The sequence below is a fragment of the Talpa occidentalis genome, unplaced genomic scaffold, assembly GCF_014898055.3.
Source record: "Talpa occidentalis isolate TD23 unplaced genomic scaffold, MPIMG_talOcc4v2.1 talOcc4.5, whole genome shotgun sequence".
Taxonomy (NCBI): Eukaryota; Metazoa; Chordata; class Mammalia; order Eulipotyphla; family Talpidae; genus Talpa; species Talpa occidentalis.
Genome location: NW_023604861.1, coordinates 95,046,316 through 95,074,262, shown reverse-complemented (window position 1 = coordinate 95,074,262; position 27,947 = coordinate 95,046,316). Strand labels below are relative to the sequence as shown.

General features: G+C 45.4%; 1 long non-coding RNA gene across 2 annotated transcripts; it reads right to left on the bottom strand.

Annotated features, from left to right (window-relative positions):
• Positions 1 to 61: 61 nt before the first annotated feature.
• On the bottom strand, positions 62 to 19,861 carry LOC129146905 (uncharacterized). Of its 2 annotated transcripts, none has more exons than XR_008554267.1 (3): positions 19,719 to 19,861; positions 889 to 958; positions 62 to 290 (listed from the first exon to the last, which is right to left on the bottom strand). It is a non-coding gene; the product is annotated as an uncharacterized LOC129146905 (long non-coding RNA). The 2 variants fall into 2 exon arrangements; XR_008554268.1 differs by lacking the exons at positions 62 to 290; positions 889 to 958 and adding exons at positions 9,053 to 9,326; positions 9,632 to 9,878.
• Positions 19,862 to 27,947: the final 8,086 nt, after the last annotated feature.

The following is a 27,947-nucleotide window of genomic DNA, read 5'->3' as shown; positions in this document are numbered from 1 at the left end:
TCTCCATAAAATCATCTATGGGAACATAGATGATTTCATGGGAAGTTTTTCATTCCTCCTTTGAATTCTCATGTCATTTATTATATAGAACTATGGCTCCCAAATTGTGTGGTGAAGAGCTCAGGGCACTGCAACAAGTTCAAGGGTGCTGAGAACATGTTTCAGATGTTCTCAAAGAAATGTCTGACAGACACCATTCCAGCTGCAAGTAGTACACAGAGACTCCCTGCAAAGAGTCTTCAGTGCTAAATAACTCTGACTTTTCATTGATCGAGCCATGGGGTTGTGACCTGTGGAAAAAATCATTAAGTTATAATGATGGTTTTAGAATTTAGATCATCTTATATCAACAGCTATTATTAAGTCTTTGTCACATTCTTTTCATAACATATTTTTGCAGTTGCTGTGATTTTTTTAAAAGTTCCAAGTGAATATCAATGTGGGACAGAAAATGAAGACAGCACTGTTATGTTCAGTTTGATTCCAAGGTCTGAAAATCAGTGCCCATAAATAAGTCATTGTAATTATTTAATAATGAAATACAAATATTGTTTTCTTTCAATCTTTTGAGTATTAATTTTTCAAGTGGCTACTAAGTTGTTAAGCCATAAATACTTATTAAGTTGTTTGGACTTAATGACTTAATGACTTAATACATGGAACTGTTGGTATTTTTTTTGGCCTAGGGGCCAAATACTCAGTGTTCTGTGAGTAAACGTTCTTTAGAAAGTTCAGGAATCTCAGGTCTAGCACATTCATTTGATGTATAGCATTAAATACATAAATTCTTGTTTTATTGCTGTGTGCTCTGTGTGTGTGTGTGTGTGTGTATGCGACTGAAGCAAGCTGGGTTTTGTTTGCTTACTTATTTGATTTCCCCTTGCTTACTTATATGATTTCCTCTTGGTCTGGGTTTGAGAAGAATAAGAGAAAATTTTCTTCATGAGACCCAAAGGAGCTGTGAAAGAGGAGAAAAACTGATGAGCAGGTGGATCCAAAAGAACTGAATGCATTTAGACAGGCAGGGAAACCAACCGAGGGAAAGGCCAGGAGGAATCTAAATAAAATTATGTTTAATTAAGCGGTTAAAGGCTTGAATCACTTTCACGCAAAGGCACGTCACCACTCCTCTGCACGAAGGGTTTTGAACAGCGTATGTTTTTCCTATTTCATAATGAGGGGTATGTTTTAAGTGAACTTGTTTTAATACTATTAATAGATGTTTTCAAGTTAGTACTAATGAGGAAATTAAAAGTTATTTACATTTGTTTGTTTGTTATGTTTTGTTTTGTTTCCAGTGCTTTATATCTCAGTTTTCCATGCCCAGAACACTCCACTTTGCTATTCAAACAAAGCTTCAGTTCACCCACTGTTGAGAGCTTGATGTAAAGAGGAACTTGAGAAGTGTCTTTCCTCAATGAATGAGCCAGGTCTTGGCAGGCAGGGATGCCTGCCTTGCCACAGCAGGGATGCTGTGTTCCTTTGTCTCCCTGCAAAGTCTTCAATGCTAAAGAACGATGGATTTTTTTACTGATTGACCTGAGGGCTGTGAACTAAGGAAAGCTTGGGAAGTTATAATGATGGTTTCAAATTTAGATCCTCTGAACTCAACAGCTACAAGTATTTGCCAACACATTCGTAGCACTACTAGGCAATAAATCAGTCTCTCAGTACTCCATCTCTTGATGAATTTAAATAAGATTACATGTGCAGCTAGTGCGTGAAAGAAACACTCCAAGTTCATCTGAAATCAACAAGATGATGGAACGTATGCTCCTCCTAGATGGTCCCTTTCTTCTATCCTTTTCTTCTCTTCCAGACTTCCTGGTTATTGGCCAACCATCTGGGCTTTGTACTTCTTTCCTTGCTTTGCCATTCCATCTCCTTTGATTTCTACTTTTTAACCTGCCTCTGAGCATGGCTGCACTAACTCTACAGTTGGTGCCTCTGCTTGGGCGCCAGGACCCTCAACCTGCCATGGCCAAGTATGACACCTGCCTTAGGGAGGAATTGATAAGGATTGAGAGGGGTACAGATGTGACCACAGCTCCAGACAAAGTCCAAGTGGGGACCCCTCAAAAAAGTGTGGTGAGATTTTCTCCTGAGCTTAGAAATTTACAATCAAGTAGTGGTTGTGTAGCTGTGTGTCAAACTGCCTGTGCTAACCAAGTGAATTCTGGCTTCACTATTAATGGCTGCATGGTCTTAAGCAACTTAATGTTTTGAGCTTCTGTTTCCTCACCTATAAAATGGGAAGAAAAATAGCATGTATTTCATAGGTGCTGTGAGATTAAATACTTAATCCATAAAGGTACTTAGAAGTTTGCCAGGCACAGAAGACTTGTCCAGTGGCCGGTGACTATCTTCTGTCAAGGCTCCACCACCGTCTGCTGGCTGTGTGACCATGATCAAGTCCTTTAACCTCTGTTGGCCCCAGGTTTCTTATCTGCAAAGTGTTGGTGGCACCTGTGTAGCTGATTTGCATGCTGTTGTGACAGTAAACGGGAAAGTCCTGTACAACATAGGATTTCAATTTGTTATGAGTGGTTCCTTTTCCTTTCATTACTGTCAACAAAGAGCAGAGTAAAGGCCTCTTTTCCTGAGGGAGCAGGCTGGGTGCTGCACATGGGTACTCAGGCCAAGTCAGGCACCCATCAGGCACTGTGTTGGATTCACTAGGTAGCCAGAACTCTCAGGAGATACATTTCTTGGCTTCTCCCTGGGCTCATGAATAATTCCAGAACCTGGTTTTCTGTCTCTCCTTTTCTCAATTAGGGAAATAGTCAAGCACTGTCAGTTCCTTTTCAGGTCTCAACAAGTCCTGGGCTGCCCTGGAGGGAGGAGGAGAGAAGAGGAGACAGGAGGAAACTCTCCCTGTAAAACTTGGCTTTGACTGAATAGCTTCCAGTTGCCTTGAAATCCAATCTTCTTTTGAACTTGAATTTGCCATCAGTCACATTCTTGGAAGGCAATGAGCTCCAGCCCCATCCTGACAGCCAGAAGTGATAATACCTTTCCAAGAACCCCATTCTTGGGGGGTAGGAGGTGGCAGCCGCTAATGCTTCCTTTCACCTGCTCAGGGAGACTGGAGTGTCCAGAGCTTCAGCCTTCAGGGTTAGGAGAGAAAATGATCCTCTTTCCACCTGCTGTACCAAGAATTACATTTAGATACCTCTTTTTTACACCTTATCCAATTCTCAATGCCTGATTTCTCCAATCTTACCAGAAAAACTTGACCTCAGGCTGATGTTCACTAACTTATGACTTAATTAATTCATTAAATATTCTTTGAGTACTTACCATGGGTTCTAAGCAATTGCGAGAATAGCAGAAAAAATAGCAAAAAATCTGCTCTTCATAAAGTGAATCTCAACACTTAGCTTACAGGCAAGGGTCAGACTGAAATCTGTAAGAGAAAGAGGCTGGACTTCAAGTCACAAGATCCTGGTTTGGAAGAGAGCTCTGCATGCAAAAGACACATGACACAGGGTCAGCCACTTCAGTTCCTTGAGCCTCTTTCTCTTTCGTAAGCCAGACATGGTATGTCCTGCTCATTTGCATTTGGTAATAAAAATGAAAGGAAAGAAATTATATCATTTTGTATGCTGTTATATCTCATGCAAAATGGCCCAGTACAGATCAACTGTACAAATCCAAACATTTTATTCAGTTATGTAAGAAACATTTACTGAGCACCTACTATATACCAAGCATTTGAAACACAAAGGTGAGTAAGATATAGCCTCCGACTTCTGTAAGTAGAGATGCACACAGAAGCTGCTGACCATAAAGTTGTTTGGTGAAAGCAATGATAGCGCCATCTCAAAGCATGATGGGAGAATGGGGGAGAGGTCCTCATCCAGCCTGGGAGGTGAGGAGGATTGTACACTGGAACCTAGTGCTCAATGAGGAGTTGCTGGAGTCAGGTGAAGAGATAGCAGGGGAGGGGGACACAGCTGGTAAATGGATATTGTGAACCAAAGAATGAAGCCAACTGCAGCACGGTGCATGTTCTAAGGCATTGAGCATGAGTGGAATATTGATGAATACCGGTGGGAGTGATGAGAGAACACACCTGCAGGGACGAGTTTATGGAAGACCATAGTGGTATATTAGAGTTTATCCTACAGACAACGGGGTGACATCCAAAGACTGGGAACAAGCACACCATGGCATCAGTTCTGTGTTAGTGAATGGCCATTATGTGGAGGAAAGATGCAAGGGGAACCTGCAGAACTGTGAGACAAGAACATCAATGTGTACCCAACAGCAAGCTGAAGGCCTGAACTAGCATAGTACATAGAAGTCAGTAGGCATGTGAAATGTAGGAGATAGAATTCCCAGGCTTGGAAATTGCAAAGTGAGTGGGATCAGGAGATAAAATGATTCCCAGGTTCCTAGCCTGACTGCCTAGGTAGGGGGTACGACAGGGCATCAGAAGGAGAGACAGTTTCACTGGAGAGATGACACATATTAGGGGTTGTTGGATTTCTAGGTGTAGTTGTCTAGCAGCCAATTGAATAGAGGCAGTCCTTGCTTGGCATGGTCTCTCACACATGAATTTCAGTTGCCACTTACAGTTAATGACACCCAATATCACAGTTCACCCCTCAGTCACCAGGGCATATGACGGTAAGGAATTGTATAAAGCACCTTCTTCTCTTCAGTCCACAAATCACTACATACTGATAGATACACATCATGACCCATGACCAATAATATCCTAAAATGAAAAGTGGGTCAACATTCAGACAATACAGAAATCAAAATAAAACCCCAAGTGGAGCTAACACATCTTCTTCATCTTCCCCCATCCCCACCCCTTCACCTAAACGAGTTTCCCGCTTGGGGAGGAGGTGTCTGAGCTGCCTCAGTGCAGAATTTGGGGCAGGAAAGCATAAAAGATGGTGGGGGAGCTAGTCAGACAGGCAGTAGACTGGCTCCAGAGCCTTTATTTTCTCCTCACCCTTCTGTCCCTCCCTCCTCCCATTCCTGCTCTCCTGTCCCTACCCTCCCTCTCTTCCACCTTCTCGCCTTCTCCCCTCCTCTCACCATCCTTTTTCCCCCTCCGTCCCTTCATTACTTCTTTCCGTCAAAAACTATTTATTGACTGTAAAGATGTCTTTGAGGTGCATGTCATGTAGTGTTTCGCCTGTGTTTCCTTCTATATATTTTATGGTTTCAGGTCTATGTCTAGTTCTTTAGCCCATTTTGAGTTGGTTTTTGTGTATGAGGTGAGGTAGTGGTCAAGCTTCATTCTTTTGCATGGAGCGACCCAGTTTTCCCAGCACCATTTATTGAACAAACTTTCTTTGCTCCAGTGCATAGTCTTTGCTCTTTTGTCAAAGATTAGTTGACTATAAATCTGTGGGTTTATTTCTGGGTTTTCTATTTGGTTCCATTGGTCAGTGTGTCTGTTCTGGTTCCAATACCATGCAGTTTTGGAAACAACCCAAATGCCCACAAATAGATGACTGGATCAAGAAGTTGTGGTACATATACACAATGGAATATTACTCAGCATTCAAAAAAGATAAACCCATGCAATTTGCAGCAACATGGATGGCGCTGGAAGGGATCATGCTCAGCAAAATAAGCCAGAAAGAAAAAGAAAAATACCAGATGGTCTCACTCATAGCAGGAATCTAGAAAACCTAAATAAGGGACCGGGAAAAAGAATAACTATAAGAAAGTGAAAATTAAAATCAACAACCAACTATGAACCAGAGACACTATGGGGGGGCGGGGAAAGGAGGGTTTAGGGTCAAAATTAGGGGGCTACAATTGTATGGGGAATATAAAAATAAAATAAAATAAAAAAATTAAAATAAAAAAATAAAATAGTTCTGACCTCTGGTAAAAAAACAAAACAAAACAACTATTTATTGAGCAGGTACTCTAAGCCAGACATAGTTACAGCTGGGGGTGTAGCAGTGAGTAAAACAATATTCCTATCCTTAAGAGGCTCCTAGTGAGTAAAACAATACTCTTATCCTCAAGAGACAAAGAGGAGAAATGTATACTGAGAGGGACTGTGGGGAACTAATTAAAGAGAGGGAGGTAGAGAAGGAGTCAGAGACAGGAGAGATGCCATTTTAAGGAGGTTTATTGGGAAGAACTTGTTAAAAAGGTGATGTTTAAGCAGAAGCTTGTTGTGGGAATGATTTTATGGTTGCCAGCTGCAGCCAGGCAGCTGCCAACATCTAAACACACCCCTCCAGTCTGTGTACAGATAGGTTTGTGTGCGGTGTAACTGCATATGTAAATGCACGTGCCTGTGAGGGCATTTTGGCAGGATTGGTCCCTGACGTCCTTGATATGAATCTGCCCTTGACCCCATGACCACCCACCCCCTAGCTGGCAATACCACCCTCCCCCTGCTCCTAGCCCTAGCAGCTTGGGCACTGCCTTCCCTTCCGGCTCAGAACTGTAGACCCCAATGCAGTTCAGACGCCTCCTCCTTCCTCTTCGGGCTGTCACTGCTGGGCAGGCTGCAAGGGTCTCAAGGCGGCTGGAACACGAGCCAGGAGGGTAGTCTTCAGGGTCAGTCTCCCATCTTCTCTCACAGTCACTTTACTGCAGGGACACCAGCCCCTTCCTCTTTCCCTCCTTGGGAGAGGCCTGTCCTTGTTCTCCCCAGCTCTTGGGCTAAAGGTCTTGGGAGGGTACCGGGTCTGCTTTTCCCTGGAGAGAATCTCACCATCCATTCATTATCACCATCAAGATAGAGATCTGGCTTATTTCGCTGAGCATATGATCCCTTCCAGCTCCATCCATGTTGCTGCAAATTGCATGAGTTTATCTTTTTTGATTGCTGAGTAATATTCCATTATATTGTAAAGAAAAAGAAAAATACCGGATAGTCTCACTCATAGCAGGAATTTAGAAAACCTAAATAAGGGACCAAAAAAATGACTAATTATAATAAAGTAAAATCAAAATCAACAAGCAACTATAAACCAGAGACACACTACAGGGAGGGAGGAGGGAGTAGGATCAAAACAAGGGGGGTGGGAATTGTATGGGGACTATAACCAAGATGAAAATGCATACATTGTGCAAAAATGAAAAAGGATGTAAAAATTATATAAAATTAAAAAAATAATAATAATAAATAAAAAAAGATAGAGATCTGTCAGCCTTTCCTCACAAAGGGTGGACGGGAGGGGAGGACAGGAAGGAAGGGGAAGAGGGGGGAGAGAAGACAGAAAGGAGGGAATGTGGAGAGAGAGGAAGCCCGCAGGTGGGGAGGGAGGGCAGAGAAAACGAAGGAGCTAAGAATCTTCCCCTCACAGAAGCATATCTTTGTGAAACTGGCCACAAGTCTCAGAAACTCGAAGAACTGGGTTTTATTTTGGGTCATCTCATGCGTGGACCCTCCTGAAAGGCCCCCTGCCATCTGGACTGCAGTAAAATAGGAGAGAAAATGTGTGGCAGCAGGAGAAAGCAGCAGGCGGTAGAAGGGGAGGCAGGCCTGGGATGAGGTCTGGAGCTGCGGGAAGGTTGAAGGCACAGAGCAGGGGGTAGGGCAGAGGTCGCCTCGGAACCCCTAGCTCCTCATCAGCCCTCTCTAGCTTCAGTCTTATCGGAGGCCCCACAGGCACCTGGATAGTGCCTGGTGGCTGAGGAAGGCAGTGAGGTTGGTGGTAAAACCCCAGAAGCATCAATGGCCTGCCCAGCTCAGCCCCAGGCAGCCCTGTCAGCCCCGTGCCCACAGAGGCTGCACACGCATGAGGGCCTCCGAGGCTCCCACTGGGAGCAGGAAAAACTGCCAAGCTCATTTCTGCTCTCAAGTCAAAGAAACCTAGTATAAACACGGTGGGCTCTTTGAATTATCCACATGAAATATTTAACGCACTTAGCCTGGAGCAGATGAGATTTAATAAGGGATGTTCCCATGGTGATTTTATTAAAAACGTTAATAATCAGCTACCCCATATAGAGTGCCTGGTAGGGTATCAGCCACTGGGCTCCAGGCACCTTGGCATGACTCCTCTCCCTGAAATCCCTGTCAGGACCCCCCACCCAGGAGACACACACCCACCCACTGCCTGAGGAGGAAACCTCTGAGGTTCAACCACATTAAGTAACTTAAGTCGTGCAACTAGTTAACTGTCAAAGTCCAAAGTGGAAACCAGGACCCACCAACTCCAAAGCACCCCCACCCCTGCCCCCGCTCTCCTGCTTCTATGCACATTTCAAGAACTCATCACACCAGCAGATTCAATCTTCCGTCCTGTTTTAGACAAGGCAAATTTGACAGTGCATCATTTATAGTTCAATTGTTTTTTCCCTAAAATTCAAGCAATGTTGCAAGAGTTAGAACTTCTGGAACTAATTCAAAGATGGAGATATTTTTGATCCTATTTTTGAGAAACTTACAACACCACACAAACACTTTCAAAATAAAAAATAATCTCGGAAAGCCCTATAGCTCAGGGGTTAGAGCACTGGTCTTGTAAACTCAAAAGTGTCTCTTTAGAAATTTTTTGTGTTTCATTTTTAAATGATAGTTTATTACATATACATGAGGAGGTTGGTAAAATCAAAGGCCAAGGAAGAATTCACCCTCAATTCCACATTCCAATTCTTTCATTCACATATTCATGGGAAAGCACTTGAAAATACTTACATAATTTGCCAGGAACAAAATGAGACAAACTATATGAAAACTTCTCAACAGAATTTCTCAAAAGCAAAGAATTACAGGCCATATACCTCCAACTCAAACATTTCCAGGGGAGAGAAACAGGCGCTGGATCTTTGTAACGAGGTTAGAAATGCTCTACCTAGTGACACCTTATTGCTTCAACTCAACACCTCCCTCCACTTCCCTGCTGCCCACACCTCAAGTCCTACCTTCCACTGCCACCATATAACTTATCTTGCTGCTGGATACCATAATCACCTCCTCCCCTTTTGCTCCACATGCTCCTCTTAATTTATTCCCTGTGAAGATTGCCTAAGCAATCTTCTAAAAACACAAATCCCACTGTCCTTAGAATAAAGACCCACATTTTTAACACAGCCTTTAAAAGATATTCTTGGTTGCTTAGTAGCAGTCACCGCCCCCTTCTTCTTTCCTATCAGAAACTTACAAACTCGCATGTGTTGAGATGTTAGCAAGAGTAACTAATGCACAGTTGGCTGACACAGACCAGCCCTATAATCGCCCCATGTGATTTCCACGTTTAGTGTAGCTGCTCCACCATGTTGTTGAAGGTCCACGCCTCGTCCACTCTGCCGTCTTCAGCATGCTGGCTGCTAGCTCTCTAGCTTCTCACCTCATAGACACAGGGTGGCTGCAGCAGTGCCAGATGTCACAGCTATGTTTCAAGACAGGAAGCATGGGAAGGTGGTAAGTGGTTATGGATATTGTCTCAAACGACAGTTTCCTTTCATACATAAAAGAAATATCCTCCCACAAAACTCCATGCAGATTTCCTCTTACATCTCATATAGGCAGAATTGTGTCACTTAGCTACTACCAATTACAGAAGAGTCTGGAAAAGGGAAAATATAACAAAGGGAAACAATATTACTGTGGCTGACTTAACACGAACATAAATCATGAAAGGAACTAGTAGGACATGGAGGGAGAGCACCTTGAAGTGCTCTTCTAGGAGAGCACCTTGAAGTGGCCTTGCTCCCTTGCTCAGGATGTAGTCTTTTATGGGGTAAATCCTGCAGCCATCTTGTTTTCAGTCCCATGTACAGGGATGCACAGAGGAGGGCAGAGTCGAGAGAAATCAGAGCAGCACAGATGGAGCATGTGGTCGGCAGCCTCTGAGGTGGGTCTCCACACTCCCCTGAGGGCCCTCCTGGTGTTCACGCTGTTGTGTAACTTCCTCTCCTTGGGTGTGGGCAAGGCTTATACTCTGATGCATAGAACAGAAAAGAAGCAGTGGCATATCACTCCTGAGATTAGGCTCTCCAAAGATTGCAGCTTCTGTGTGTGTGTGTGTGTGTGTCTTCATTCTCCCTTGCCTCTGTGCTGTCAGCATCCCTGTAATCCACATAGTGAAGAACTGAAGTTCTCAGTCTAACAGCCTGTAAGAACTGAAGCCTACCAACCACCATGTGGGTGATGGAAGAAGCAGATCCTTCAGTCCCACAGGGAAGACCTCAGACCTGGTGGACAGCTTGTCTGCAAACCTGTGAAAGATCTTGAGCCAGCATGACCCAGATAAGCCTGTCTTAGATTTTTGACCCAGAGAAACTGTGAGATGTTAAACGTTCCTGTCTGCAGCCACTAATTTGGGGGTAATTTGTTATGTAGCGATTGTTAACTAACAGAGTAGATTTAGTCACTTCTCAAGGCTGCCTGTCTAGGGATTCCAGTTATATAAGAATATCATTTTTCTTATTTCTTAAGCCAACTTAAAAAGTCTCTGTACTTGCAGCCAAAAGCACGCCAAGTGATAAAAAGAGCTTACACATTATCTCACTGTAGCCTGTCTCTAGCAACATCTAAAAGTCTTTCCCCTTTGTTCCAGAACTACTCATCAGGACCTTCCTCCTATCCCTCATATATGCCAGTTTAAAATGCTAAGGAAGGTCATCTGGCCAGCAGAAGAAACTCCTTGAGAGGTGACCAAGAGGTGACCATGCATTGTCAGCCAAGCCCAGGGAAACATAAAAAAAAACCGACTGGGCTGCAGTAAAGCAATGCAGAGTGTGGGGCCTGGGGAAGAGCACAAGGGGCCTCTTCCTCCTGGCACTAAAGGGTCATCACGGAACTGCATCCTCACACCCTCCCCCTCCCCCCTCCCCCACAAAAAAGGGGCTGAGCAGACAGTAGATGTGCAGCACTTTGAAGACAGTGCCAAGCACAGCACTTTGTACATGAAAAGGGTTTTTCTCACAATGCAGATTTCTAATTGCAACATCCAACTGTCCCCCAAAGAAGGCAGTGCCAAACCCAGAAAGGACTGAGATGATGGTACAAACCCCCACTGAATGCCACCTCTGGGGAGAATGCAGACCCACCTGCCTCCTCTTTTCTTTAAAAAGCTAAGGTAGGGCTCAAATTATCCTGACAATTACTTGACCTCCACTTTTTATTCGGCCCCTAACTTATAAATCTAGCTGAGGGCCGCCCCGGTGGCGCAGCGGTTGAGCGCTGGGTTGAGAAGCAGCCCGCAGCCTCTGCAGCACTGGTTCAATCCCTGGCTGCTCCCCGGCCACCGGAGGAGGGTCCTACATGGCGCGCAGACCCCTCCTGCGGCCCGCTGCTCCCCTCAGCAGTGTACTTCAGTCCTTCTGCCTGCTCTGCTCCCCACTCTGGCTCTGGTGAATTCTCTCACCCTCCCGCACTTCTGACTGTACCCAGTGCTTGTATAAATAAGTAAATTAAATAAATCTTTAAAAAAAAAAAAGTTTTCTTAAAAAAAATAAAATAAATAAAATAAATCTAGCTGAGCCTGAAATGCTATGCATTTATTAAAACTTCATCTACCTGTCATTACCAAATGAGGAATAAATGGATCTAATTAATGTGGACCTAATTAACACTTCATTCTATCAAATGAAGTGTTGGAGTCAGAAGATGAACTTTCCAGATGACTGAAATGACAAACAGATGACTAAATAACAAAACATGAAAAGGAACAAAAGCATTATTAAACTGAACACACACACACTCTTCACTCACTTTCATTGTGATCCTAGAGAAGGGAAAGGGGTGGGGTGGGGGAGGAGAGAGAAAAAGGGAATGGTAGAGTAGTTGACAGTGGGAATTAGCAAAGACAGGGGTCAGCAATTTATTTCTGTAAAGGGCCAGCCAGATAAGAGATATTTCAGGCTTCGTGGGCCACTGCAGTCTCTGCATAACTACTCAGCTTGCTGTTGTGCATAAAAGCAGCCACAGAAAATCACAAACAAATGAGCATGGCTGTGTTCCAATAAAACCTTTATTTATGGACACTGAAATTTGAATTTCATACTGTTTTTCTGTGTCACAAAACATTATTATCCTTTTGATCTTTTAAAAAGACTTTGCTTAGAGGAGTTTTAATTTCACAGAAAGATGGAGGAGACGGGACAGAGATCACCCATAGACCTGTACCCCCAGCCTCATATATGCATAACCTCCCCGTGCTCAACTCCCCACCCCACACCCAGGGGGCATATATGTCACAACTGATGACACTGCTTGACACAATCACCCAGAGCCTACACTTTACATGAGCAGTCACTCGTCCTGTTGTACATTCTATGGTTGTTTCCAATTATTAAAACATTTTAAAACCATGCTTAGCTTACATGTTATACAAAAACAGGTGGCAAGATAAATTTGGCCCATGGTCTGAAGTTTGCTGGTCCCTGATCTAAAGTAAGGAGTCAAGATTATCTAAAAGAAGTGTCTCTCAGCTTCGCTCTTGCTTCTGCTTCTTGAGGGCCTGATCATCCCTCTGCCTCTGAGTATCTCCCAATCTCCTGTCAATCAGTCAAACATTATTTTGAGCACCATTGCTTTGTATCAGCAACAACTTTCTATTTTTTGCTATACAAGCAAAGTCTGAAGGAAGAGCAAGTAATAAAAAAGCATTCAAAGTAAACCTCCTGGACTGAATTTTTTTAGCCATCTCTGAGTACTCAACTTAGATTCAATTTCTTGCAGAAATATTAAACAGCACATTGGTAACTGAAGCTGGCTTTCTAGAAGTAATAAAGCTAGAGCAAAGCATGAGCTCATGGCTTCTCTTGGCTCTTAAGTCTCTGCTGAGGAAGAGAAAGAGAGCCTGCCAAAGAATGTTGGGGGAATTATCAGGCTTGTGGGTTTGCCAAGGCAGAATTAGCCAGGCTGTAATATGCACGGTGGGCACTATGCAGATAGGGACCTGCTGGAAGCAAAGTGGAGGCCTGGAGAGGAGTGGGGGGCTTGGGGGAAGTAGAGGAGGTCCTGCAGGGGAAGGGTCAGGATGGGGATTGGAGAGGCGCTGGAGCTGGGAACTGTGCACTTGAGTTACACATGCCCTGTAAGATGCAGAATGTGAGAGCTAGAATCAACCTCAACATCAGGTGGCTGTACCCTCTCATTGAACAGATGACAAAAATGAGGGCTGGCGCTGTTGGGACCTGCCCAAGGACATGCGTGCTTTGGGACAGAAGAGCTCATTGTATGACTGGCTTTCTAGGACTCGTGCAGAGAAGAAAGTCCCATTTCCTGTTGGGTCAGAGTAGAAATAGATGCCCGGAACTTCGTTGTCCAGATGCGTAAGTCCTTTGGCAATGCCAGCTTCGAGTACGTCCCCTCTAGGCAGAGAGGGTCCTGCAGACAAAAAGGCTCACACCACTGTTGTCTTTCTTTTGGAATTTGGGGGATGTGGAAGTTGAAGCCATTGTAGCTTTTTAGAAATGTTTGTTGCTACTACAACAGATATTTACCATGTTTATTATAATGAAATATTAATATGAATAATGAACCAGACACTGGTTTATGACATGATTCATCTTCCCTTGTCCTGTGTCCTGGGAGAGGGGTGTGTAGCTGAATACCCGTGACCAGCCCGGTGTCTTTGAAATCAATCAGACTTCCTGGTGGGCTGGTTGGATCATCTCCCAAGAAGAAGGGCCCACTCCCCTGGTCACCTCACGGTTGGAGCCATAGCCCTGTAGTTGAAGCTTCTTCTGCCCACCCGGAGCGCCACCCTTGCAATCCTCTTCCCCATTGCATCTCTCCCCACAAGGAGAAAGCCTGGCAATGGGGAGAAGGTGGTCGCTGGCTTTTTCAGGAAAAGAGGTGCCAATTATAGCCTTTATTAGGCTCACACCCGCCGTCTCACTGCCTTTTGACTGCTCCAGACCACACACACACTCAGTTTTCCTGCACTGGGACAGGAGACCTGTGTGGTCCTGCCGACTCACTTATAATAAATCTGCGAGCTTAATAAAAGGCATCACTTCTATCTTTTGATCTCACTTGAGTTACTCATTAGCTCTGGGTAACACACTTCTTGACTGACAGGCCCTTCCCAGGGAAAACCCAAGCTTGGTGGTTCTTCAAACAAAAAAGCAGCATGGAAATGTGCGTGTGCGTGTGCATGTGCGTGTGTGTGTGTGTGTGTGTGTTGGGGGTGGCGCACTGTGTGATTTGCCAAAAGGAAGAAGGGGAGGAGGAGCCTGGCCATCTTAGGAGAGATTTGGGACAGAGTCCCCTGAAGAGAATGAGTATCACCCAGAGCCTGCTAGTAATAACAGAAGCTTCTAGCGCTCTCAGTGGTTTGAGTCCTCTGTCTCTCCTGTTCCAGTCTTTCTGCCTTTACTAAAAATCCTTCTCAGGGAGCCTCCCTGGTGCCACAAGGCTATGAAACTGTCCACAGCCACTGCAGCAGGAGTTGGATCCCCGGCCAGGGAGCTACCCAAATGGCGCAGCAGACCTCTCCTGTCTGGCCTGCTGCTCCCCTCGGCAGTGTATTTCGGTAGATCTGCCTGTTCTGCTCCCCACTCTGGTGAATCCTCTCTCTCACACACACCCCCATCTCTGGCCTCCACTCAGCTCTTGTACACATAAATAAATAAATCTTAAAAAAAAAAAATCCTCTTTCTCCATGGAACCTCTCTGCTTAATCCCTATCAGTTCCAAGACTTGAATCCAATATGCATTGGCCACTAAGGCCACTTTCTTGTGCTACCTCTTGCCTGTAGACTGTAAATGTTGATGGAAATATTCCAATTTCTTTCACAAAGTCAGTCATTCCAGCTGCCATTTGCAGGTATTTCCTTCCTCTGTGCCAGTATTTAGACTATACTCTGGGCCTACATTATTCCCACGTGTCTTAATAACAATCCTATGAAGATAAACATGTAATAACTGAGGAAACTCAGGCTCAGAGAACTTAGGTAAGTTGCCAGAGTTCACACAGCTAATAGGTTCACCCCAGATTGTCTGGATCCACAGACCCTGCTCAACCCCACGCGGTCCCAAACCACCCTGACTGTGCCTGCCTCAGGCTGCTCAGCTGTGCATGCATTTTGCATTCCCTGCAGCACCCAAGCCTGATGTCAAGGTGAAGTTCCCAGTGTTTCTGCCTCCGTAGGACTCACATCACACCCTCTCCCTCTAGGTGACTTCACTCTGGGCCATGGCTGCTCTGGGAAACTTCAGTCACTCAGGGAATGGCAGGGAAGATGCCAGACTCAATATCGACTCACTGTGTGTTGGCGTTTCAGCTGTGAAAACAAAATTACCAGACCAGCAATGTTTGGTCCTCCTTACCACACAGACACAAACTTCTTCACAGCCGCCCCCACGTGAAACCACAAGTGCAGGAACCACAGGGCCACACGCACAGATAGGTGGCATTGCCCAGTGACTAAGGGTGCAGTCTCTGCATCCACTAAGCAGGCCCAGGGCCCAGCTCTGCCTCTCTGTACTAATTTGACCTTGAACAAATCACTCAGGTCTCTGTCCAGCATCCTGCCACATAAAAAAGGAGATGATAATTCTTGTTTCATAAGCATGTTAAATGAGCTAATCCATGTACAGGAAATGGGCATTTGAAGAAGTCTTTTTTTTAGGATGAAGTACTAGTGGCTTGGGCCCCAAAAACCATGTTGAAGTTCTAGCCCCAGTATCTGTGAATATGAGCTCATGTGGAAATGGAGCCTTTGCCCATGTCATCAAGATAAGGTGAGATCTCAAGGGTCGGTGCTGCTCCAATACAACTGGTGTCCTTGTAAGAAGAGGGAAATTGGGACCAGATGTGCACAGGTGAAGGCACAGACATCGAGGGAAGATGGCCAGTGAAGACAGGGACAGCAATAGTCATGCTGCCATAAACCAAGGAGCTTCTGGAGCCATCAGGGGCTAGGAGGTAAGGTTAGAGGTTGTGCAAGAGAAGCCCTTGACAACACCTTGATTTCAGACTTCTAGCCTCCAAGACTGTGAGAAAATAAATTTCTTTATTTTAAACCATGCAGTTTGTGACTTTGTTAGAAAAATAATACCAGGGGCATTTAAAAGATCTCTGATCTCAGAGCCCTAAGACTTCTTTCCTAGTTTTGGTTTTGCTTCTAATTAGTTATGGAACCTTGGATGAATTAGAGCCACTGACCATTAGAACTGAAAAAGACCGTGTGCTCAGGTGCAGAAACTGATGCCCACAGAGGGGAGAGAATGGCAGGTGACCCCAGTGAACCTCAGTTACTTCATCTGTCAACAAAGGAGTAATCATCTCTGCCCTGCCTGCTTGGCAGAGCTGTGGTTGAGGTAAAGTCAATAAGATCACCGGGTAGACCAGTTGCCATCACAGCCATGACAACACACTCATCACTCTCTGCCTTCCCAGGAGCACCCATGTCAGTTTCCCAGGATTCTGGTTGATTCGGAGGAAGGAGGCAAGGCAACCATGTGCTATTTGAAGCAGATGAAATCATTGACAGCCTCTGGGCACCCATGACAACCAGCCCACCCATTCGATAAATGTTATTATTGTGTCACCTGAAAGGCAGTGTGCACAGTATATATTGGCATCCACAAATGAAGGCTTGGCCTCTTAGGGAAGAATAGGACAAATCAGGACACCTGGGTTCAGCACCTGGAACTGCTGCCCAATTCACTATGCATCTTAGGAAGACCCAGAGAAGGGTCTCCCCATAAAATGTGGAACAGGGACCTACACCCAATCTGTGTGATTCCAGAGTCTTCGATCTTAATCACTATTTTGTATGGCTGAAAGAGATAAAATGGATCACTCATTCCAGAGAGCACAGTGTCCATAATGCATGCATGCATGTATGTATACATGTACGTATGCGTGCATGTGTATGTGTGCATCCTGAAATCATAGAGCCGACAGCATCAGGGGGTCATCTGGTTCTACCTGCCAGACAATAATCAGATGCTTGTTTAGCTACTGGCCATTCCAGTGATGTTTTCCTCACTCTTTTTAAGAATATTTATTTTGTTGACATGGAAACAGTCTTCCTTACATAGGAAAGTGAAGAATATAAAGGTTAAGGGTTTACAAACCAGAAACTAGGTAAAGAGTTTGCAAACTTGGTTCTGCCACTTTTGATAAACCATGTGATGTTGGCAAATTACTTTGCCTTGCCTCAACTGATGTGGAGACTTTGCACGGTGCTGGGGAGTGAAGTGAAGTCAGGCCATGGAAGCTCTCAGGAGCCCCCGGACATGAGAGATTCCAGAAACATGGGCTCTCCCTCCCCTGTGTTAATCTGAAGTTACTCCGATTGTACCTACTTTTTGTACCTCTGTCAGTTCACAACTATCTAAAAACAACCATTAATGGTCCCCCAATTCTTAGCATTCATATCACATTGCTCCCCCTCTTCATCTTCATCATTATCATCACCACTGACATCCTCATCTTTTATCACAGCATCTTTGCTGTCATCATCATCATCACCACATCATACATTTGAATTAATATTAGAATTTTTTACATATTCTCCTAAGTGTGGCCACCGGGTCCCACAACAATTCAATAAATTGAATAGTCTCATTTTACAGATGATGAAATTGAATCTCAGAGAATCTCAGAGACTTAGGCTCACACAGCCATTAGCATCAAAGGCAGAAACCAAATCTAGTTTTCTTGTTGCCAGCTCATAGGATGGCCCCTTCAGTGGCATTACTGTCTTTAACAAATATGCCACCCAGCCAGCTCAGATTACACACAGGATGTTTTTCAGTAAGGTTTGATATTCCCCCTTGTATTCTTGTGCAACTGACATGTAAAAGGAAGATTTCATGTGTGCTTGTGTACCTGTGGGAGAGAAAGAGAGCAAGAGAATAACACATATCCCTGGAAACCTCTGAGGTTCTCCTCTGCCAAGCAGACATGGGATTCAGCCCACACCTGCAAGATTCAGATGTCTCTTGTCCCATGAGAGTCTCACTCCACCTAGTTAATCCAGGCAGAGCCTCCTCCTGCCTCCTTACAGGACGCAGTTCAGACCAGAATATTAATGGAGATTACAGCAGAGAAGAACAGATTTGGAGGAGGGAGGGAGCGGCCTGGCAGGGAAGCTAGGCACCCAGGTGGGATCCTTCCATGGATGATCTCAAAGCTCTTCATTGGAAGCAGGATGGGATGCACTAAGCCCTTCCCAGGGGTGCCTAGAGCTTGTCTCTATCCTGCACTCTGTATCTAGGTGTTTCTTGGGACATATCTACCCACACCTTTGTTTTCCTAGGTAACCGACATGCATACATCTTTCTTCCCAGCTGCCCCCCTCCCCAGCTTGTATCAAATCTTCCCACTCTATATAGGGGGTCCATGCAGAGTTAACCAAGTTAAGATGAGGTCATTAGGATGGGCTCTAATCCAGTATGGCTGATGTCTCTGAAAAAGAAGGAAAATAGTGAGGATAAGGCACGCAGAGAACACCTTGTTACAACAAAAGCAGAGACTGAGGGATGTGACCACAAGCCAGAGACACCAAGGATTGATGCCCCCACCAGTAGTTGGGAGAGGCTGACATCCTGATTTCTGAATTCTACCCTCTAGAAGTATGAGAGGATGAATTATTCTTGCTTTAAGCAAGAATAATTCACTGTTTGTGGTACTTGGTGACAGTAGCCCCAGGAATCTATATACCTCCTCCTTCACAAGTAGGCAGACAACTCCCTACCAGGGCCCCCAAGCCCCCTGCACCATGTGCCCCCATGTCACCCTTGCATGCCTCCACCTACCAGACAGCAACTACTTACTTGCTATCTCCCCTGCTACTCAAGGTGGTACTTCACAGGGGACACAGCAGAGGTTCTGTGTGGGCAGGGAACATGACTTCCTTTCTTCTTCCATTCATCCATTCATTTTTTCAAAAACTAGTTTTGGAGAACCTGTTACCACCCAAAAATTAATATCCCTACTTTCAGGGAGCCTGCTTTCCAGTGAGTCTGGGGAGCAGACAAGAGTTAAGAAACGCATCAAACAAATAAAGAAACATTTCAGATAATGACAAGTACATAGAGGGAAGCAATGGGCAGGAAAAGGGCTGGTCCTGGAGAACGCAGGGAGAGCGTGATGGCTTGAGACTGACCACAGGTGGCCTTTGAAGGCCTCTCAAAGGCATCAAGAGAGACTGAAACCTGAACAAATGCGAGTCACCGTGCTTTAGTCGTTGTACCTGTCGCCCTGGTGAAAGCAGAGACTGCGCAGTAGCTGGGGTGGTGTGGAGGGGACTGCCATTCCCCGCATCTGTGATTTATTTGAACTGGCCTTGACACACACACACCCTGGCGAAGCAGGTGCCCAACAACACCATGCTTGCTTAAGGAATGTCTGAATGGAGGATGCCACAAGAAAAGTATTAGAAACCACAGAATGGGCTTGGCACACCACAGGGGTCCCACAAATGTTTCCCCTTCTGTAGGCCCCCCACAAAGCACCCATCCCCTCACAAAGGAGGCAGGCTGCCTGCCTCTGGTACTCACACACAGTGAGGGGGCTTTCCGTTCCTTGCAGCACAAGCACTCAATGCTGCTGGTGAACAGTCCTGCTGATATTTTAAAAAGTTAGAATTTTACAAAACCCTTTCATACTGCACCACACCCTTTGATCTTTCCTGCCACTCTTTTACACAGAAAGCTCTGCCTCCATCTTCGTACAGAATTTCAATCTGAAAATGGAAATATTTCCCCAGATTCCCCCACGGTGAGTTAGGGGACTCTGACTCCAAACCCCACTCTTCACACACTCACTTCTCCCTCAGCCAAGCCAGGCAGACAATCCAGTTCCCAGACTTACCCGGCTGAGGGAGGCAGGAGGAAGGAGAGTTCTTTGCTAGTGCAAGGCCCTGCGACCAGAGGCTTCTGGGGTCCAGTGTTCAGATGGTCTTCAGCGAATAGTGTTGCTATCGGCAATGAAAGTTCCGGAAGCAGTAAAATTCATCGCTGCCTTAAAGGTACCTCTGAGTTTGAGGTCAGACAAGATTCCTCCACAGCTGGCTAGGTGACGGCAGACACACCAGTGAACCTGTTGTTAGATTATTCTTTTGTTTATAAAACACAGGAACAAACAAATTAAAACAGGGATGAGTTTCCCTCCCTCCCTCCCTCCCTCCTTCAGGGGTGGCTGTGAGGATGAGCTGAGACTGGAAAGCGGTGCTCGGATTTGAGGGGCCTCTGGAGTCTCACCACTCTCTGACCAGAGAGGATGTCTGTCCAGAGAGAGGGGGAGAAGACAGACAGGTGGCGAGATCCCCCTTCCAGATAGATCTCCCTTCCTGAGACAACAGGCAGAGGATGGATTTGTTCTCAAACTCTAGCCATGGCAATGTCCTCCAGGGTGTGGGGTATGTGCTCAGTGACCCAAGCGTGCACTGTTTCTCCCACAGCCAGGACTCACAGGCGGGGTCACAGAGTGGAAATGGGACTGACCCCCTCACTGTTACCCCTGCAGATTCAGTGCAAGGCCTTTGCTTCCCACCACACAGCTTTGGGTCCTGCTGCTCCCAAGGGGTGGGGTGGGGGGGTACTTGGCCTGGGGGCACCCAGCAGGGTTCCACTGAAGAGGAAGTCAAGATTGCAAGTGGCCACGCTGCCTCCTCACTCCAGCAAGTCAGCAGGCAAAGGGGTCAGGGTCCTGTCTGGGGTGACAGATGCTGGCCCTCAAGAGAAAATCAGGCTGCAGCCACACGACAGGCCAGGAGGAGTATGTCTGGACGTGGGGCTTCCCTGCGCGCTACCGGACAGCCACAGCGGTGATGAGCTCAGGGGAAAACAGCAACAGCCCAATTCAGGCAGGACTGCTGGTGGCCCAGGCCTTCAGGGAGAAGGGTCAGGTCACCCACGGGGCAAGGAACCTGGACCGCCAAGGTGCTTGCAGGGGGCAGATGGGGTATGGAGTGGGCAGTCAAGAGAGAATTATAAACATCAGCTACCTCAAGAAATTTGCAGAAACAAGAATTAATTTTATGAGTATTTCTTCTGTTTTTTGAGGTAAATATGTTTGTGCGTCTATAACTTTATCACCTCTCTCCCCTACCATCTAACATCTAATGTAAGATATGTTAATAGTAGTTAACTTGATATCTCAGTATTTAAATCAGAGAATATATAAAGGGAAGTGTGAAGCAGCTAAGGAATGAACTTCCAAGCAAGGAAAGGGGACTCTGTATCCTCCTTTGGAGAAGGAATTCAGGCTGTTGTGGGCTGTGTGTGGAGTAGCTGTATCATGGTAGAGAGAGGGGCTTTATTTGATGAGTGTGGCTTCCTGGGTACATATGGTGCCAACTCAACAAGGGGTAGACTCCAGCGGCTTTGTAACCTGTCAGCTTTGTCAGGATGAACTATGTTTCCCCACACCCCCTTTCCTGTGTGCTTGGCTAGGGTAGACTCAAGAAAGATTTGACCTGGGTTTTGGAGGGTCAAGGTGAAGCCACAACTATGATGTGTGTGAGTGGGAGGAGCAGCACCCACACTGTTACCTCACTGCTGGCCATTTTGTTGGTGTGGGCCAGCAATCAGGCCTGCAGTGCAGACCCCTGCCCCTCATCTTTCTTTGACTTGTTTAACTGTGGGGCCAGAGTTACTTTTCCTGAGGCAGTGAGGGCCTCTTATAAACGAGTTATCTCCCCCCACACCAAATTCAGACTTTGAATCCTTAACCCCCCTCACCCCCAATATGACTATGTTTGGGGATAGGGTCTTCAAAGAGGTAATTAAGCTTAAATGAGATCATAAAGTAGGGCCCTGATCCAATATGACTGGTGTCCACACAAGACAAGAGACACCAGGGATACATGGCCATGAGAGGGCCCAGCAAGAAGGTGACCAATTGCGAACCAAGGAGAGAGGCCCAGGAGAAATCACTCCTGCCAACACACTATCTTGGGCTTCTGACTTTCAGAGCTGTGAGAAGATATGATTCTGTTGTTAAGTCACCCAGTCTGCAGTGCTTTGTTGTGGTGGCCCTAACAAACCAACACAGGCCTAAGATGGCTCAATTCTGCGTATGGCATCCCATGAGGGTCCTCCTTTGCATTCATCTTTCTTTCCCAACTCTCTGCCCTGTGGATTTCAAATGCCAGCATGGGAGATATCAAGTCTTCCAGAGATTGCTGAGCCAGCATAAGATCAAATCTTGTAACAGATTCTAGGGTTCTGCTTTCCTCACTTTAGTGTGACTGATTTAGGAAGGTTCTTACAGACAACTTTGTGGGCTTGAAACTCTGAGCTGCATTAAAGGACATGCACTGGCCAAGGATGTGGGCACACTGGCACCATGTCCCATGCACCTCTCTCAAACCCAAGGTGGGAGGCAGCTGGCCTGTCACCAGGGACCCTCCAGTAGCCTCAGGAGAAAGGGAGAGTAGGCAGAGCTGAGGTGAGCAGATGGGGCCAGGCACGTTCCCTGTCCGCTGAGCAGATGCTGGCGGCCCCACCTGCAAGCTGCCAGACCCTGCGCAAGATCAAAACCCTGCAGCCTCAGCACCTGTGTATCAGGAGGCCCGGCTCTGCTGTGGCAGGTATGGACTCAGAGCCAGCTGCTTCCTCCCATGTGACAAAGCCCGAAGCTTACAGCTGTCAGGGATTAGGGTGTGCTGCTCTGGGTCACTAAGGGGTTAAACTACAGGCAGTTTCCCTCCTCCCTCATCTGAGCCCATCACTTCTGGCTTTTTCTCTGCTGCCTCCCCCAAGCTCCCTGGCTGTGGTGTCTATTGGAGACCCTGGAATTGGAGAAGCTGCTGAGTATAGGCCTCTTAGTCAGGACTGATGCTGCTATCAGGATTTATTTTTAAGGACACAGTCAGTCCCCACCCAATGGTTTTAAGCATTCTAGTCCCAGCATCCAGAAGCCTGGTCAACAAGGAGAAATCAAAGAGAAATTAGGCACAGGGCAAAGTTTAGCTCCTACTGTATACCAGATAGGTTTATATTTATCATCTTAGAGCTCTGTGAAATAAGTCTTAGCATCTGTATTCTAGAGAATTCTCTGAGGCTCACAGAGATTAGGTGACTTAACAAAGGTCACACAGAAACTAAAAAGTCAACAGAGAAATCATGACCCAGTTTGTCTGGCTTCAAAATCCTTTCTCATCCCAATCCTTGAGACTGCTGCTTGCCTAAATCCCTCATTAACCCAGATGGAGCTAGGATGTAAAAGGGGGCAGAAGTAGAACACAATACATTGGTTCTCAAAGTGTTGTTCAACCTGCAGTCTCAGCACCACTTGGGATCTTGTTAAAATGCAAATACTCAGGTGCCCCCCACTTCTTGAATCAGAAACCACTGGGGTAGGACCTTGGCATTCCTGCATCAGACAGTCCTCCAGATGGTTCTAATATGTGCATAGAGTTTGAGAACCACTGGTAGAAAAGGCCGTGCTCCTCTAGGTCTGGTCTCCAGATACCCTGGCCGAGTGAGGGTTGGAAGACGATCTTAGAGCCAGAGGCAGACACTGGCAAGGTGGTACAGTCCCTTTCACTCACAAATCACCTCTCCAGACCTCATCCATTGAACACTCAGACTGACTGCAAGGTTTTCAACTGAGGACTTCAGTGTTTTGCTGGCTGTTGTCCGGACCCCACCTCCAATTTCTTGTCACACACCCCTCTTTTCCAGGCAGCTCCTTTGGCTTGCCAAAGTGCAAAGGGAGAGTCTTCTAGCAAGAATGAAGTTACAATCCTTTGTTAAGTGACCCTGGAGAGACATCCTTTGCTGTATCTGTCAGCTAGAAGTAAGTTACAGATCCACCCTTACTTTAGGGGAGAGATTTCCTAAGGGGCAGGAATACCAGGAAGCAGGAATCATGGGGTCATTGAAAGTTTGTCAACCACAGCAGTGAGCAAACTTCTCTAACAGTCTAAAGAGAACACATTTTAGGCTTGCAGATGGTTTGTCTGCCCTCAGAACTCAACACCAGTTATAGGCAAACAAACGAGGGTGTTCCAATAAAATTTTGTTTATGGAAGTGAAATTAGATTCACATGTGGTTTTTATATCTCAAAATATTATTCAATTTTTATCGCTTTCGCCAACTATTTAAAAAATATAAAAAACATTTATAGCATTCAGGTCACACAAAACCAGGCAATGGATCAGATTTGGCCTGTGGTTCACAGTTTGCCAAACCCTGCCCTAATTTATAAGTTAGAAAATTTAATTTTTGTGTAATAGGCTTTTTAACTGTATTATTTTTATTGAGGTAACAGTGGTTTATAACACTGTATATGATTTGGGACTGTAGGTTCACAACTCTTCAGATGTATGTTACCACAGTGCATCAGCCCCCAAAGCACCAATAATCCTCCACCATAGTCCATTGGGCCCCCTCCACTGACCAGGATATAGGTGGAGGCAGTGCCCCATGGGGTGGGGAAGGCAGGCAGCAAGTTCTCGTGGAGGTCAGTGAAGTGCAATGGGGTATGCATAAAGAAAGCATTTGCTGATCCTTCCTCTGTGTGAATCTATGCTTGCTGAACCGCTGGCTTTGTTACTGAAGAGGATGTTTGATGGTTTTTCCTCTCCCAGGACTCCCCTTTGGCTAGCGGGGAGAGTCCCCCATGACAAGTGGCAACAAAGACTGTGAGCATTCAATTCTTATCCAAGGGTTTGTGAATAATAAATGAAGAGTTATTCAGTGAAATTGTATTCAGGGGCTTAAAATAGAATCTGTCTCTAGACTCTACAGTGATCTTATTAAACATTGATGACATCATGCTCCCCCTACCAGATATACTTGGAGTAAAATCCAAACTCTTCCCTGCAGCCTATGGGCCCTGTGTCCTCCACATTTGCTGCAAGCTCCAGGACTTCTTCTCTGTTCCTCAGCCACCAGTCACAGACCCACGTCAGGGAGTTTGTATTTGCTGTTCCCTCTGCCCAGAAGTTTTCTTTCCTGGACTTTTTGAAAAGTCAATTTCTCATCATTCAGGTCTTAATTTAAATGTTGCCTCCTCCGCGGGACCCCCACCACGCTCCAGTCTGAAGGGGTCGTGTACACTCTGCTCTTCCAGTCTGTTAGTTCCTTCATAGTCCACATCTCCCCAAAATTTCCTCTCCACGTTTGGGTTTACAGACCTTCTCTCGCTACTGCTACGTCAAGAATGTCTACCAGGCACAGGCACTTGGCACAGGTGGCTCCATACATGCTTATTGAGTGAGTCCATAAACGCTTCCTTTTTTAGGGAGTACTTGCAACTCGAGTGTCCTTCAGTGGGTGAATGATTATTATTATTATTATTATTATTAAAGATTTTATTTATTTAGTTAGTTCTTTAGAAGAATTGGGGTGTAGACCAGAGATGTGGGGGTGAGAGGATTCACCATAGACTGAGTAAGGAGCAGAAGAGGTGGATCGACTGAAATACACTGCTGAGGGGAGCAGCGGGCGAGTCAGGAAGGTTTGCTGCGCCATGTGGGTAGCTCCCTGGCCAGGGATCCAACTCAGCCTGTCAAGGTGGTAACACTGAGATTTAAGCCCTCAGTCACCAGGGAGGCCCAGGGTGAATGATTCTATGAACCACAGTACATCCACACCATTAATACTACTCAACAAAGGAAAGGTACAAACTATTGATACACACTGTGATTTGCATGGGATCGCAAAGGAATTAAACTGAGTGAAAAAGCCCACTTCACAACATTACATACTGCATGATTCCATTTCTATAACATTCTTGAAATATGAAAACTCCAGTGAAGGAGAACATATTAGTTGCCAGAGGTTGGGGATTGGAGTGGGGAGGGGGTGTCAGTCTATATAGGGTAGCACAAGGGAGCCCTGTGGGGAGGGAAATTCTGGATCTTGATTGTGGAGGTGAGTACCAGAGTTACACATGTGGTAAAATTGTACAGAACCAGACACACATACACACATTCACAAACAACTGCTTGTAAAACTGGTGAAGTCTGAACAAGTTTTGTGGATTATGCCAATATCAGTTTCCTGGTTTTGATACTGATTACAGTTATACAAGGTGTTCACATGGCGTGAAGGGAGCAGAGATCTTCTTATACACTTTTTCCCCAGCAACTTCCTATGAATCTGCAATAATTTCAAAATAAAAAAAAATTAAGAAAATATTGTGCACGATTGAAAAAGACCAGCAAAATGTTTTTAATATTAAATCTATACATGTATTGTTACTGACATTGCCTATAAAGTATATCTAATTCAACTAAAAGCCTTTTTCAAAAAATAATTGAGTAGTGTGCTCTGCACCGAAGGTGAGCAATTCATTTTCACTCTCTATTGAGATAACTTTGGTTTGCAACGTTTTGTGTGTTTTAGAAGTATAGGATCTGCCCCACGGGTGCTGTTACCACTCCACACCCATCACCAAGACACCCATAGTCCTCCACAGTTATTGTGCTCCCTCCCACTTTGCTCTCACCCTTCCTCTTCCACCTCTGGTAGCCTCAGGTCTATAGTCAGCTAGTTCTTAGTTTGGCTTTATCTGACCCTTTGTTTGGAATAATGAGCAATTCTTTTGTATTATTTTGAGATTGGTGTTTCTCCCTCATTAACACCTAGCATGAATAATGCTTTACAGATCACATAGGGCTTTCCCAGGCATCATTTCACTGGAGACTACTAGTAGTGAAGTGATACTTTGATCGCTATCCCCATTTTATGGATCAGAAAACCAGACTCGGATGTAAAAATTCCATAGTGTAACTAAGAACCAGATCCTGAGTGAGCCAGGACCCAGCTTTCCTAATTCCAAATTTTCCATCTTCCCCTTTTCCATCAATGACATTTGTTGGAGTAGCTAGAAATTTTTAATTAACTTAAATTAATTCTGATATTCAGAGTCGGGAGCCTGTATCCATTCTCTCCTATAGAGGGACTGTGGCCTCAAGCCCCAACCAACTCCAAGAGGCTAATTAGCACTGCTTTTCAAAAATTCAAGGTGGACTAAGAGAGAAAAGAGACTCTGTTGGTTGTTGCTCATTTGCGGATGTTTTCCTTGCAAAACCACATCAAAGTAGGGAAGCCCACCGTAGACTTGGCCAGAAACCAAAGCTTGCTGGCCAATCTGAGAAGAGGCAAGTTCCATCAGGCAGAAAACCATTTTATCTTCTGGGCCCAGATTCCTTACTTACAGTTGACGGAGGCGGAGCATCCCCAAAGTAGCAAAGCTCTTCCTAAGCACCCTGCTGGTTTAGGGAACCCCCCACTTAGGGATCCCTGCCCTGTCCAGGCCTGATTGGGATGGGAGCTGAATCTCTGAACAAACCCACAGATAGTGACTAAATGACTTTCAGGTGTAGGGTACGAAACCTTATCACATTCAAACGCTAAAACATGAAAACATGTTTTCATATTCCTGAAAGTCATCACTGAACACATGCTGATTTTTTAAAAGAGAAATCAGAGATCATCCTAGTACCCCTCTGTAGGGCCTTGCAGGAAACACACAGTCAAAATGGCATGGGCCCAACCTCCCATCCCCCATATAGCTTTCCTGGAGATTCCAGCATTGAGAACACACAGAGAAACATCTAAACTCTCCCGGGGGAGCTAGATTAGATTTGAAGGAAGTACAGGACTTACAGGATACAGGAATGGGTTTGGGGGTGGAGATGCTGTTCAGGGGTGGGGGGAGGTTCCCATCTCTCTGGACAGAATTGTGTTCAATTGTGACTACACCATGAGCTCCTTGGGGGAGCCCATGGCCTTCACCTTTATATCCCAAGTGACCAGAATTATACCTGGCACAGAAGAAACAGGGACACATTTTTAGTGAATGAATGAATGAATGAATGAATAGGTCAGTCTCTGAGTAATGGCAATTTATCAGTAATTTCTGAACTGTGTATGTTTTAGAAATATCACCCAGACAGCCCTGTAAAAACTTTTGCAATTAGAATGAGAATTTGGGTATTTTAACTGGGAGTTCTAAATCTGAGATGACAAGGCAAATAGCTTTAATTCTTCTTCCCCTTCTGAATTGACCTCTGTTCTTATAAATACAGAGTCCGTTAAGGAACGGTATATAAAGGAGTTCTTTGGAGATCTGAGGTTTTA